Source organism: Lepisma saccharinum, chromosome 10 (genome assembly GCF_977018435.1).
Source record: "Lepisma saccharinum chromosome 10, izLepSacc3.1, whole genome shotgun sequence".
NCBI lineage: Eukaryota > Metazoa > Arthropoda > Insecta > Zygentoma > Lepismatidae > Lepisma > Lepisma saccharinum.
The window spans coordinates 55,755,289-55,769,892 of NC_139238.1; positions in this window are offsets into that span (position 1 = coordinate 55,755,289).

Here is a 14,604-nt window from a genome sequence, read left to right on the forward strand (position 1 = left end):
GTGGAACTCTTGCCTAATCCAAGATTTTTGTAAAAATGCCCTCGGGAATTTTTCAGAAAGGAAGAGAATTTTTCAGAAAGGAAGAGCTCCCCTCAGATTGATTTGCCTATACTTACAAAAGGCACTTCTGTGAGATTGTTGTCCATAAATTTGTTAAAAATATGCCCCTCTTGACCACACTTAAAACTAGGCCACCCACACCCACCCACACCCACCCATACCCACCCACACCCACCCACACATATTTACTTCCGGTCCACTTCCGGTCCACTTCCGGTCTACTTCCGGTCCACTTCCGGTCCACTTCCGGTCCACTTCCGGTCTACTTCCGGTCCACTTCCGGTCCACTTCCGGTCCACTTCCGGTCTACTTCCGGTCTACTTCCGGTTTGCCTACTTCCGGTCTACTTCCGGTCTAAGTTCAATTGGACACCAGGCTCATCTTGCATATCTAGTACTAAGACAATGCAATATGCAGAGACCCTCTAGAATTGCTCTGTGACTCTCTCATTTCTTACATCATAAACATATGATTTTTCACCTATGAGAATAACACTACATATGGTGTCATCGGGTAAAGCCTCGTGGAATTCACAGATAATTTTAATGTTTGTCCTGTCATTCACCACAACTTGTTTCCTTTTTGAAGCATTGATGACAAACATGGGTCTCCGTGCTTTGAATTCATCTGGAGTGTAATACATGTCAGTATTGCCAGTAGTGACCCTTTTGAATGCCGAAAATGCCTCATATAATTTGAGGAAATCATCCTTGGAAATGTCTAAATTGTAATTTTCTCTAGGAAATACCTCATTTCTGCCATTTTTAAGATATATGTTCTTGATGTTGCAGTTATCAAATTTTCTTGAATTTTTTTCCTGATTATTGTGTCTTCCAGTCTGAAACAGTACCACCACAAAATCCGGCATGTCATATTGTATACTGGAGAATGAATTTGTGGCATCAAACTCATAATAGGTACCAGATGCGGGCTTCTGTACACATTGATATGTATAAAATTGCAGAGGAATTTGTGGATTTTTTAGGATATCAGCTTTGTATTTAAGAGCATAGCTGGCCTCATATTCAACAACCGGGATTCTTAGCTCCATAGTCTGAATAATGCATTTGCCCTCATCAGCTAGGCTATTAGGCAGAGCTTCCCCTGTAGAGTTTAATGTGCTGTACCTCATCAAAGCATTATTATCATTGGCAGCTCTTCTAAATGTAATTCTTAAACCACCATTCCACATAATATCTTTGTAATCTGAGAAGAATCCTGGCAATAGGCGCATAGGGAACAGCACTGTGTGGTTTTTAGATAATATTTTCTCACCAGCTTCAAATCCACCGATTCTGTAGTAAGAAGCCTCGGTTTTGGATAATTTTACTGTGGCCAAAGCTGTGGAGGTAATGCCGGGATAATCCACTCTGTTTATAACAACACCATGCTTTCTGATCTCAATTTCAGAGAAAAGATGGGGCACAAAATTGTCCACCAATCTTATATTTGAATTTGCAGGATAATCTGTTCCATCGAGCTTTACAACATCAAATTTGATGTATAGATCTGCTCTGTGGGGGTGTATAAAGCCATCCCCTACATCAAGATCAACCTCAATTTCTGTGTTGGGTTGATTTAAATTTGCAAATGTCCTCCTGTTTGGGGGGAATGATTGTAGCTCATAACTCTCAATATTTTCCATTGTATGTATTTTTATTTAAATGTTAATCTCTATGATAGCAGTTGTTGTGGCTCCAGCAAAATCAACTAATTCTTCTTTTTCATTAGTGACCATCAATTCAATGTTATCTATTCTGTTATGACACACAGGAAAATATAATGTTGGGGATGGATTGTAGATGATGGGTTCCATGAATTCGGAATTAGGTTTGAATGTTGCAATGATGCCAGTTTGTTTGTGAGTGCCTATGCCATTTGATTTGGTGATCATACCCTCAGCCACATTACAGTGAATATTCAGAGTCTCTATGGCTAAGAATTTGGGTATATTCATAGCAGTATGTTTGATGGCTGCTTCAAGTTTTGTGTTGTTCTCAAAGCCTAACAGCTCTCCTATAGTACCCAGATTCACTGTTTCTGTAGCAGATACAATCTCTACTCTGTGAGTGACAGAATTTTGACTTAACACTATACCTCTGGGTAATTGAGCATTTAGAGTGGACAGATTATACTGCCCTGGAGTGATGACAATTTTTTGATCCCCTACTGCAATTGTGTTGTTGTGGTGCGTAATATTAGGGATCAGGTACATGCCGTAAAATGCTCTGAGAGCTATTGTTTTGGGATACACTATATCATCATGCAATTTGAGTTTCAATATTGAATTTTGGCTGGTGAGATGGAATACCCCCATGATGTTTCAGATACCACAAGGCCTTTTGAAAATTTTCAATTGATGGTTTATTTATTTGAGACATATATCTGAGAACAGATAAACACAAATGTCCACAATTAACATCTTTGAAATTTTGAACACGGGCATTATTGTAATAAAGATTAGCTGATTTTAGATATTTTACTAAATTTTCAGGTGGAACACCTCCAAATGAATCAAACACAAATGCCTCATTGTTTAAATATTTAAGATAACAGATCCAGTGAGTGCCCTGATTTTTGTACTTATCCAAATTAACAATGCCACACTCTTTGTTGAGTGGTTGTTCCGGTAAAGAATCAGACATGTACACACCTCTAAAATGTTTGATGCCCAGTGGCTTGATTAAAGCTTCAATATCTTGGTTTGTAAGCGGCTCTTGTTTTTTTTAAACTTATTCATGGCTCTCTTAACACCTTTGCCTTTTTTCTCCATGGCCAGGTTATGGCGCTTCTGCTCATCTAATTCTGCCCTATTTTTCTTGGCATCTATTACTGTTTTTGCTATGGCAGCTGATCCCCCGGCCAAGCTCCCAACAGCCCCGAGAGCAGCTAAGATGGCCGGGATAGTAAATATAAATCCCCCCACATGTGATTTTTTCCTTGATTATTGTAATTTTTTTAATTGGGGTGTGCTAAGCAACAATTTCATACCATGTCCCTTTGCAAGACAAGAGCTTTTTTTCTTGCGCTGCTTTTTGGTTAAAAGACTATCAATAGTTTTAAGAGATTTGAGACCTGCATAAGGTATTTGATACATAACACCCTTGGCCTTCATTGTAGGTTTATTATATACATATTCACAGCCCCCACCCCAGTTTTTGTTTGGTGCTCATAGCTATGGTGGTTCCCAATGCTGCTATTTTTTCACTTAAAGAAGCATCTTTGCTTACAAATCTACCAAATGCAGCCTCTTCTAATTTCTTGTCTGCAACATGTCTCTTGTCAAGATCAGTATGTGTGTTGTATGCTATGTCATGGTCTCTACAAGCAGCATCTAGGGGATTTACACCAGGATCAACTCTGTTTAATCTATGATCCAATTTTGTGCCTGGACCACAATACTGATAGCCGGGAATGTGTAGTTCAAATGGCAGCTTGTTTATAATGTCATTAACAAGCCCCCGACCCTCAGAAATATTCCAAAATTTGGGGGGTAGAGTATTAATAATTTTTATAAGATATCCAATCCCCTTAGGGTCATTCACTATAAAATTAGACAATTTTGTGCTTATCATGTCCATAATTCCAACCTTTTCATTGTAAAAATTGTAGTTCCCTGCATTTTCCTCCCCAGCTATTACCAATAACCTATCTACAAGTTTCCTGACATCATCAACCCACACAAATTCTTTAGGCAGGGTGTTGTATTGCTTGATTCCACTGCCAGTCTTCATTTGTGACCATATGGGCTTGATTAAATTGTTGTATTTTGCCCCACTGCTAGACTTGACTCTTTTTTGTGTGGGATCATTATTCTGGTATAGAGCATCTGATTTTATTAATATTTCTTTGTAATAATCATAATCTTGATCTGTATAGCTGCCAGGCCTTTTCCGAGTCATCAGTTCCCACAATCCAGGTGTGCCGGGGTACTTAACAAAAGCACCTTTTTCTCCGAGACGAGATTCTGAATAAACAATCAGATCAACCCCATAAAAGTTACTCTGAAATTGCCAATTCTATGTATGATGCTGCCATCAAGCTCTGTGTCAGCATATAAGCCAAACACCTCATCTTTGTTGTCTTTAGGTGTGGTTAAATATTTTTGTGCAAGAAGACCCAATTCAATAGGATCCTGAGTAGCTTCAATTCTTCTAGGAGCAACAGGACTAGGTGTATGAATACTGGAAAGTGGGGTGAATGGATAATCTAATATGTTCCTAGCAGCTACAGGTACAAGCTCTGTGATCAAATTTTGATTTTGCTCTGTAACAGTTTTGATATTCTTACCTAAATTATTAATAGCATCAATGACAGGCTGTTCTGTTTGTTTGTGTTTTTCATAAATTCCACGGTTCTCTGATTTCCATCCCTTAAATCTTTTTACAAGATAATCTCTTAACTTAAGATCATCAATAATTGGCCTTTTCATGGTTGTTTATATACGTCTCTACGTCTAGAAAATCGTTGATTTTATTTCTATATTTACCACTATTGGGTTTTCTTGTCATATCAATTGTGACAAACCCATAACTGTCCTGGTTCCAGCACCTGCTGCAAAACTTGGAAAAATCATTGTAGCTCAAGTCCCCACCTACATATTCATCATGTATGTGTTTGAGGTTGGTATGATCTTGATGAAACACGCATATAAAATTGCTGTTGTCTCGGATCAGCTGCTTCGGTATTTTAGAAAAAGTCTGTGCCAGGTAGAAGCAATCAATGTTTTTGTGTCGGCCCTGTGTAAAGAAATTTCTAACCTTGTTTTGATTATCCAGTATAATGTCATCAAACACAACAACAGAATTATCGAGACATTCGTGAAGTGGCTTAACATCTGGTTCAAAAGTGGCAATATCCAATCCATCATATAGCTTCATCAGCTGCTGATATTTTAATTGTTCCAAGCTCTTAGAGAAGATATACAAGTGCCTGTTTTTCCAGTCTAACCAGTTGGGTGCCAATAAAAAATTATCAACCATTAGTGTAGTTTTACCACAAGCAGATGGCCCAACAATAAGACACCTAATATTTTCAGGCAGCAATTTGCCATTTCTCTTATTCTGCTGTTCAGGTTCTGGCAGCCTTTTTATAACATCCCAGGTGCTCATATTATTATTTTGTTTGCATCGATCCAGCTGTTTTCCGGATGACCCAGCCATTTGACAAATAACTTGTTGCCTTTTCTGCGGATGATTTTTTCTATGAGATATGTGTCAGGCTGTTTAGTTTTGCTGAGCTCTTGTTCATAGAACCTGCCTTTGAGAATTTCTCCTCGATGATCTTTTATTATATATGTGTTAAGGGTCCCGGGTTTAACTTGAACCACTGTAAATAATTCAGTGCTCCAGTTTCTTGTAAAGCCTCTCTTGAATAAGTGCTTATATTTGCTGATTCTTACTTGATCGCCCACCCTGTATTTGGCCCTTCTTGTTGTTGGCTGGTATCTAGGATAATAAACAGTCCTGATCAATTTTTGCTCATCAGATGAAGTTACTTCAGAGGGTTTCATGTTGATTGTGGAATGGACCGAGTTGTTATATTTATGTAGAAGTTCTGGAAGAATATTAATCCATTTATAATTACCTTGGAGGGTAAATTGTTTATACATAACATTTTTTGGGGTTCTGTTGAATCTCTCTACAATTGAGGCCTTGAGGTCACTGTAACTCGAGAAATGTTTTATTGCCTGGCTTTTAATAAATTGTTGGAACACTGAATTATAAAATTCTTTGCCATTATCTGTTTGCAAATAGCGCGGTGATCTTCCTGAATGATTGATGATTGTCCTGAAGGCTTCTGTAACACATTTTCCAGTCTTGGATTTGAGTGGCACAGCCCAGGCAAATTTTGAAAATGTATCTATTACAGTGAGTAGATACTTGTAGCCCTTGTTGATTTTGTCTAAGTTTTTCAACTGCCCACTTGCCATTTCAATCAAGTCGCTCTGCCATAAATCATCTATGCCCTTTGTGACTACTGGGAGTCTCTTAAAATTATGTCGGGCCTGTCTGTGTAATTCATCAACAATAATTTGTCTAGACATAATATGTAAACAAGAATATTGCAACTATGGGGTGTTCAGCAGCTGATACTACAGGATTTTCTAAATATAATTTGTCTCCAATATGTATTTTAAATTCCAAAGTGCCATCATCTTCAGTATAGGCTGTTTCTAATGTATTTGGATCTGTAAAATCCTCTAACTCTACACTGGTGATTTTTGGTTTGTTATCAGCATTTGTTATTGATAAGGTGGGGTAGTGGTGTGCCTGTGGTTGTAGCCAATATTTGATCTTGATTGGTCTAAGTGTGCCCCCAACAAAAAACTGGTAATAAAATTGTGCAGGGGACAGCATATATATTTTGCCACCTGGTGTAAATGGTGAATCATATTCTTTGTTGGGGATGCTGTACAATTCAAGAATTACTGTATGTTTTGGATTCTCGATTATGCCTGTTATTTCTTTTTCTGCTGTGAGCAATCTACTTGTTACAGATTCAAGGTGCTCATTGATGGTCCTAACAACATCATCATGGCCTGGCTTGATTTTTATGTCCACAACAAGTTTCTTGTATTGTTGCACAATCTCTTGAAGCTGGGTGGCAAAAACAGACAGAGCATTTGCTTGATTGGATTCCATGATTCCTAGCTGTTGCTTGATATTAGCTACAATTTGTTGCAAATTTTCAACAACTGCCAATTTTGAATTTTGAGCAGTAAGATCATGGACCTGTCTTCTGATATCCTCAAACAGGGCATGCAATTCATTAATATGTTGATTAGTTGGAAGAGTGGCCACTGTCTGAGTAAGTTGTTTGATCTCTGTCTGGATATTCTTGATATCTTCTGATTTCAATATGCGATTCACTGCTCTCTTAATATTTTTAAGTTCCTGTGATGTGGGAAGATTTGAAACAGTATTTTGCAAAAATTTAAGTGCCAATTTCACATTGTTTAATTCAGAAGCATCAGCCACATTTTGCATAGCATTTTGGAGCAGGGCTATATCTGCCTGAGTGGGTGTTGATTGTTGTAAAATTTCAAGTTTTGTTTGGATATCATCGATCAAGTGATGAAAATGAGATAGCTCAGATTCAGTGTTGAGGTTTTCAAGCTTTGTGATTTGGTGCTGGACACTGACAAGGGTATCTACAATTCCAGGCAATCGGGATTCTAGTACATTTGCCAAATCACTTTGCACTGCTGCTATTGTACCCTCAAGATGGGTTATGGAACTTTGAATTTTTCCAAAATCTTCATATGTTTCAAGTTGCAGCTTAATATTTGCTACACTCCGAGTTATTGCATTCAAAGCATCAGAAGATGGCAAGTTGTTCATAAAATTTTCAAGTGTCTCAATTTTTTCTTTAACCTCGGCTATGGCATTGTTCAGAGGGTCCAGATTAGGTATCTGTAATGATTGAATCTGTTCCTTTAGAGTGGAAATCACTAGATCAAAATCTTCTTGTGATTTTATGCTTTTGACAATTGTTTGGAGCTGTGTCTGGACATTATTTATCTGCTCTTCTAATTGCTGTTTCAATTGCTCAGAGTTGTTGGCCTGGGTCTTAAATTTGGCTTGAAGAGCTGCTACAGCTTCTTCTAAACTTTGAAAATTATCTAATGTTGCCAAATCAGTATATTTTTGAAGCAACAATTTGAGTTCAGAATCAATTTTAAGAAGAGGGTCCATGCATTGTGATTGCAAATTTGTAATTTCTAATTGAAGACTGGCATTGAGTGTGGTCTGTAAAGCTTGTAAATCACTTCTTAATTTCTTGACTCTGACATCAAGCATCAGAATCTCATCACTGTGATCTTCATGTCTTGTATGACCAAATATATCATTAGGCATTTTGTTTTAGTGGTTATTTATTATTGAATATCTGATTCTTAATTCTATAAAAAAGGGTATAAGCTTGTCATAAGATCCAGGGACTTCAATATATAAGCAGTCACCAGCAGAAACAGTATATACAGTGCCAGAAACCATGTTTGAGTGCTTAATTCTATAAATATTTCTCCCTACTGAAATTTTAACATCACCCTCAGGGGTTGTAATAAATTGCAATTGACCACCTACAGGTAATTGGTAATGATTTAAATTATTGTTAAATATGTACAATGTTTTACCTGTTTCATCATCATTATCTGTAAATATGCTGTTCAGATGAATAATTAACAAGCCACTCAGTTTAGACAGCATATCAGAAGAGGGTTGTGGTGTTGGCAGATCCATAATAGCCTGTTTTTTGAACCCAAATAAGTTCATAGGCATGTTTATTTATTTCAAATCATGCTCTGTAATTGGGCATTGTTTGCCATTTTTCAAATCACAATGACCCCAAGGTAAAGTATGTATGCCACATGATAAAATGTATCTCTTATTATCATGTGGGTCCAGGGCCACTTTTCTTACAATATTTGAAGTCAACAAGTGATCCTCACTCTGGATTCTATTTTCTGATGTTTTGATTAAATTCTGAGATTTGATGCAATTTTTATAATCTTCAAATACAAGCTCTTTTTCCACAGCTACTTTGCCAATGCCCTTGGCCTTTTTGACAACGGCACTACATGTTTTAAAACTATACACCTTGGCACTTAACCCAGCAAATTCCGCAATAGCATCACCACATGTTTCATCTTTTAACTTGCCAGGCACCTTTTTGTTGTGGGGTTGAATTATTGTATGTTCACTGGTATCAAAGTATTGAAACAATTCAGGCTGTGACATATCTTGATAAACATCTTCTGTTTTAATATCAAGAATAAAACTATCCGTGTCCATGTACATCAGTTTTATATTATCACCATAAAAAGGTTTCAACACATCATAATACAATGTTAACATATGTAATTTGGACGATTCCAATATCGCAGCCCCTACATAAATAGGTTTATCAAACTTGATCTTTGTTTCCTTCATGTTGAAAAGTGCCATGTGCTCATCATAAATTCTTCTGTAATTGAAGTTGGGCTTTGCAACCAATTTTTTGCTCAGGCTGGGGTCAGTAATTATTTTAACATCGGTATGTTTTCTGACATTTTCAATAGTTTTGCCATACACAGAATTAACCATCAATTTAAACAAGCCCTTATCAAATTGGCTTTTTGCAGATGTTCGAAGCTCCGTGTTTGTATCAATGTATGGTTTCAACCATTCTGAGTGCCTGAACCTCAAAACTTTTCCAACTTTGGTCACTTGAACACCATGTTTTATCAGGAACTGGAGGTTTTTGTAATATAAGACATAGCCTTGTTTCGGCTCCAGGGTCATCATGAGCTTCTTCTGTTTAGAGCCAGGTGAGCACTGAACCTCGGAAATTGGGGGCAGATCAGAAAATTTATTGTGCAAATCATCAGGAATTGTCAGATCAACCTCTAAGAAGAGGCCACAGTCACTGTCATCAAAATCCTGAAGATCTTCAATATTGAAATTTTCAACCCACTCAAGCCCTGCATATGGCAGTTTTTGCATCATGGCATAACCATAGAGGCTGTTTGCATCTACATACAGTATATAATTTGATGGCCGTGCTGGATCATAATCAGGCATATATTTGTTATTTGCTCTGGCATATCTCTGGGAACATTGCACCATCCATCCTCTTATACATTTCTCCATAAACAGATACATATCTTGATCTGGGATCAGATCCAATTGCATTTTAGTGTTCAAAAACGTTGCGGCCCATGCTAGGCCCGGGGCACTGTAAAAATACACTGGGTCCAGTTCATAATTTTCCATGGAAGATTTTCTGAATGCCTGTATTATATCGGCTAAGAGAGTGACATCAAGTTTCAAATAAGCTTTGTGATAATCACCAAATGTCTTGCATTTTAAATTGTTCCACATCAATTGGGCATGGTGATAATCTTCATCAGTGATTCCAGATCCTCTGATTTTGCTGTAAAACTCTTGTTGTGGTGGCAGGGAACACTCATCAAATTTAGAAAAATCTGTAACATAGTCATATGGATATACACCCTTCCGCCTAATTAATTTCAGGTCCTGATTTGGAAATGAAGCACGTGTGATTTTGAATTTATCATCAGATAATTGAGTGGTCAGTGTAGCCAGGCTAGCAGGTAAAATTCTGTAAGAATCAAGAAATCTTATGTGAATAGGAACACCATTAACTTTAATTATCTTCTTAATAGATATATATTTCTCGTCATTTTCAGCTAAAATATTTAAATTCTGCTTCTCAAACCCCTCGTACCTGATTAAATGATGATAATCATAATTGGATGCTCCATGGCAAAATATGGGGATAAATCTTGGTCTCTGGATCTGAATATTACAGCTTTTACACAGGGCCTGTTTATATCGACCATCTGTATGAGAATGGTGCTTCACCTTGATTTTTGTATCTGAAAATTCAGAATCACATACCGGGCATTTTTTTGCATTGTTGAAATCTTCAATCTGTTCCTCTGTTAAAGGCAACATAGGCTCTGATTTTAATAAGTTGTTAGATGCTATGTCACGGCACTCATTTTCCATTCTATGTGCAAATATTTTGATGGCATTTGGTCCCACGTATAAGTATGGCTCACTAGCTACACCATCCCGTATAACCACAGAACAAAAGCTAGAAGGTTCATGTACCTGATATGGTGTAATTGCAGATTCTTCAGGATCTGGGCTACAAAATGCAAGAGGTTTGAGGTTCGATTCAAAATCACAGACAATATATGCCGGGTGTTCCAACAAGGCTTCAAACTTTTTGAATTTGCAATTTTCACTTGGCATTGGCATCACCATATGAACAGGTTTATGGTTGCCACAGTATTTCAGATGCTCAATTAACTTGTTTTTTGCAATTTCTGCACTCTCTTCCCGAACCCCCTTCACCATTTTTTGACCATCAAATACAGTTAAGCATCTTCTACACAACTTGAATATTGTATTGGATTTGTCTAGTTGTGTTCTCACTAAAGCTTGAAGATTATGTATCAGAGTGTAATGATATGTGCCATCCCCTTCAATTAAGAGCAGATCAATCGGAATAGCAGATTCATCATCAAGTGTACTGATTCTGAGAGGTGCTATCGGGCAATTGCCAGTGGAACAAATAAATACATTAATAGATAATTGTTTGCCATTGATGTGCTTGGCTCTTTTTTCAAATTTATCAATATTCTGAACAGACATTGGATATTCTAAACCCTCCATTGCATCGTCAAAATCATGTTCATGCTGTTTGTAATAACTTATTCTCTCAGGATGCCTTGAAACTGGATACAGAGCAGCTAAAATACACCACAAAAAGCATTTCGCGTCATTATTTTTTATATTGACCACGGCTCTTTTGTTTTTGATATTGGCAGGTAATAGCAGATATGTAGAACCTTTTAATGGGCTGAATTCAGAAATATTAACATATAACTTGTGCGGAGAGCCACATAGGCTCCATCCTGACTCTTTTGCCGCAAATTCAGAGTGTTTCATATTCAATTGATCTATCAACCTGCTTATTATTCTGTCCGAATTTGTATTTGAATAAACTGGTACAGTTTCTGTTATGTGGGGCTGTGTAAATTTTGTGCCATTTGGTTTCTTATATTGTGCAAACAATTTAAGGGACAGTTTATAAGAGCCATTTTGTGCATTAAGAATTGCCTGGAGATCAGAATTTTTACTGTTCAAAAAATTCTTAATTCCACATCTTGGCTCTGATACAAACCGGTGATCCCTTAATTGGCCGTTAAAACTGCTACGGATAGGTTCATAGCGTGGCTGCTTTGCTGCTCTGGTATTAACAGGTGCTTCATGCTTCCTTTTCAGACCAGATGTAGATGGTTGTGTTGATGATTGTGCAGAGCAAGTATCTTTATGTATATATGTGAAGTATCGCATGTTATATTTTCTATGGCATTTGGGGCAAATTTTTGTGGGAGTTCTGTATTTGTCTGGGTTACAAATCTTTTGGTGTCTGGCCCAATTAGAGCTAAATATATTTTTATTGCATTGATTACAATATTGTTGACTTGGCATTTTTGTTGTTGTTTATTATATACAATTTCCTGGGTTTCAATTCAAAACTTTATACTGAATAAAAAATATCAGTTGGGTTCAGCACTATCCTGTGTGTATGTGTATACGTGTGTATGTGTGTATACACTTAATATTTTTGGCTTTGGTATTTATATACAATTTCTTGGGATTCAATTCAAAACTTTATGCTGGATAAAAATATCAGATGGGTTCAACACTGTGCTGTGTGTGTGTGTGTATACGTGTGTATGTGTGTATACACTTAATATTTTTGGCTTTGGTATTTATATACAATTTCTTGGGATTCAATTCAAAACTTTATGCTGGATAAAAATATCAGATGGGTTCAACACTGTGCTGTGTGTGTGTGTGTATACGTGTGTATGTGTGTATACACTTAATATTTTTGGCTTTGGTATTTATATACAATTTCTTGGGATTCAAATCAAAACTCTATGCTGGATAAAAATATCAGCTGGGTTCAGCTGTGTGCTTTGTGTGTATGTGTGTGTGTGTATGTGTATGTGTGTGTGTGTATGTGTGTGTGTATGTGTATGTGTGTGTGTATGTGTATGTGTGTATACACTTAATATTTTTGGCTTTGGTATTTATATACAATTTCTTGGGATTCAAATCAAAACTCTATGCTGGATAAAAAAAGCAGAAATAGGCCACAACTTGGCCACAAGTAGACCGGAAGTAGGCAAACCGGAAGTAGACCGGAAGTAGACCGGAAGTGGACCGGAAGTAGACCGGAAGTGGACCGGAAGTGGACCGGAAGTGGACCGGAAGTGGACCGGAAGTAGACCGGAAGTGGACCGGAAGTGGACCGGAAGTAAATATGTGTGGGTGGGTGTGGGTGGGTATGGGTGGGTGTGGGTGGGTGTGGGTGGCCTAGTTTTAAGTGTGGTCAAGAGGGGCATATTTTTAACAAATTTATGGACAACAATCTCACAGAAGTGCCTTTTGTAAGTATAGGCAAATCAATCTGAGGGGAGCTCTTCCTTTCTGAAAAATTCTCTTCCTTTCTGAAAAATTCTCTTCCTTTCTGAAAAATTCTCGAGGGCATTTTTACAAAAATCTTGGATTAGGCAAGAGTTCCACACTTGAGCAAAAAGCTCATATGCTCATGTTGAGCAAGTTTTAAGTATAGCAAAACTGCTTGAGGGGGGTTCATACTTTCCTGTCCTGTCCCTACCGTAAACACCACTACTCTTCTGGTGTCCTCTTTCCATTGTTGTTCCTGCGTCACAAGGAATATATACTGAAAATTCCCTTATGATTGTCCCAAATTCCCTTTCCAGCTTTTAAATTCCCTGTCCGATAATGTCAAAAAGCCCCATTGATATGGAGTTAAGACCTAGGATCTCTAGTTTCGTAGCGCATTACGTTCGCGATTGAGGTTACAATCCATGCACCAGGCTCAGTTTTTAAAAAGAATAACTGGTTCTACACTTTTCAAAATTCCAAAAATTTATTTGAAGGTCAAACAGCAAAAACTTTCAGTACAATTTCCATCTAAGTTTTAAAGCTTTTTCTTGAAGGTGTCTAAAATTTAATGACGATGTATAATAATTGTGCATTTCAGTACACACTGTATGAAACGTAAAAAAAAAAAAAAAAAAAAAAAGTGCTGGATATTCACTCATCTGCTGGATTGAGTAAGCCCCCTCAAGGATATAACAATATAAAAATAGTAATAATTATTATTATTAGTAGTATTATTATTAGTAGTAGTATTATTATTATGGAATAAAATTGTTTTATTATTATGAAATTTTAATTATTAGTGTATAATTATTGTTATTATTTCTATCATTCAAATTTCTGGCGACGCCCATGGGAACAATTATGAATGAACCCCCCGAAAATTTTTCCTACCTATGGCCATGAGACCCACCCATTACCTGACGTGTAGTCGAGTTATATAATGTATTGGACGTGCTTCTCAGACACTCGAGTTCGTATCCGGTAGCACCACTCAGAGCACGCCTGACGTCATATCTATTTCTAATCTCTAACCATAGAGTTCGCTAATAACACAAATACTCTAAGGCCACTTAACAAAACATGGAGTGGTCTTACACGTGTATGTTACTTGATTCTGCTTTGCTTTGCTGTGGCTGTAAGTTTCAGTGTTATATACTTATGCTAGTAACTTATGCTGCGTTCAAAACTTGGGATATCTCTTCATATCATAATTTTGGAATGGACACAAATTTACTGGGTGGTGGGAGCCTGTTTTTCGTTCAGTTTTTAGGATTTTGAACTGATGTGACATTGTGATTAAAAATTCATACCTTACAAATAAATATAAAAATGTCACAGTATTATTAATATAGAAACAATAAGAAATACATTTGAAGTATTTCATGGTTATTTATAAAATGTAGAGGTTCATATTGTGAAATATTTATGAGGTCTATGTACGAGAATAAAATATAGGAATAAACTTCTAACCTTGAATATTTAATTTGAACAGGAACTCCATTCTTCCCTTGCCAAACTTCGTGGCAAAATGGTTATTAGCACAGTG